We start from the raw sequence: 1,712 nt of genomic DNA, 5'->3' as shown, positions 1-1,712 counted from the left end.
TGATTAACAGCTGTGGAACTCATTTATCGTTAGAGTATTAAGTCCGGCTTTCCTGAAACAATTGGACCACAAGTACCCCTAAGTAGACGGCATTATGAGGAACACTGAAGCTGGGGCAAAACGGATCGGTACGATTTCCAAAGCTGTTTTACTTAGTGCGAAAACCACCACTTCAATAAGAATCTAGAAAATATAATTTTCTGGAAGATCTAATTTTCTGCTATGAGAGGACGATGCATCTTGAATAATATACTATAAAAACCAGGATCTCAACATTCCAGATAAACATCCACCATCTTCTAAATCATATCCTGTTCAGGATGCCTTGTCGTTTTCAATGTCGGTCCTTTAGAAGGAGTTTGGGGACCATCTGGCCTGGTCCCCTCTGAAAATTAAGATTATATCCGGTTTTGCATAAATCTGGCACAATATGTGAAAACTCTCATTGGGAAACTCCTGTGTCATCGCTATAAGGCAATGTACCTTCATACAAGCTATATTGGACATAAACCTTTTTCCATTGAATCATTTCAATTTCTCGAAGCTTTTGATTATTTGGATTAAAGAAGAAGACATTGGAGTTTAAAAGGAGGTTCGCAGCTGCCAGCAGTAGAGGATGCTTCCAGACTTGAACAGTACACGGGATGGGGCCTAATTATACCTCTGCTGCTAAGTGATGTGGTAAATAAAAGAGAGGTTTGGAAGCGCTACGTGAGAGATATTGCTATTTGGGAGGTACCCCAGTGCTAGGCCTCACAGTTTGTGTTTTACTAAACTTTTTTCAAAAGTTATTTGTATATATTTGTACAGATAAGTATAAAAGATTTATGTTATTTATTATGATAATATCTTAGTTAAAACTGTATTAAACGGATAAGTTTTAATAAAAATATTTTTGAACTTTATTTTTCGTGTCCTGAAAATCAAGGATATGGACTTAAATCCTTTATATTCATCAGTACAGTTATATCATTTGTAAATAGATGCAGTGTACAAATCCTACTCTACTACTTAAAAAAGGGTACGGAACACTCCTCCACAAAATGGTCAAATGCTAAAACGCTAAAAATGCTCATAACAAACTGAATATACAGGTTACACTTTTAGATAAGTGTTTTTTTATTTCAAGCTAATTAACATGGTTTGCATAAAACCGTTTAGAATAAAAAATTTGTATGTACATAATTACAATGCTAATTTATCTATTCCTTCCTTATTCATTTAATTTCAGGAGTCTTCTTACAGGAATATTTTAATTATTCTAAACCGGTGAATGACCTTTGATACCTTGTACCAAATTATTCTTATATTTTTTTTTTTTTATTAATAGTCTTTTTTTTCTATTCAGAAAAACAATTGTATTATAAATATGAATTATTAATAGGACATCAACTGAATCATGGCTGTAAAATGTTTACCAGAAAATAATCCTAGAAATCCTAGCGTATGTGGATTGTAATTATTATCAGAATTGATACTATTATGAACTCGCGAACTGTTGATGACGAAGCAAAATGATGGACCATAAGTAGAATACAAATTAAACAAAGATGATGTGGCTTTTTTTTTTTTTAATTTATTTATTGATATTTACAACTGTACATAAATACATCAAGTAAATTTGAGGAAACCATAATGGTATGGTACAAGCATGTAGAGAAACTACTTAATGATAGCACTCTAAAAACATTTTTACAATATAAGGTCTCGAG

The sequence above is a fragment of the Halyomorpha halys genome, unplaced genomic scaffold (genome assembly GCF_000696795.3).
Source record: "Halyomorpha halys isolate HHAL.00 unplaced genomic scaffold, Hhal_1.1 Scaffold916.1, whole genome shotgun sequence".
Taxonomy (NCBI): Eukaryota; Metazoa; Arthropoda; class Insecta; order Hemiptera; family Pentatomidae; genus Halyomorpha; species Halyomorpha halys.
This window is presented reverse-complemented; position numbering follows the sequence as displayed.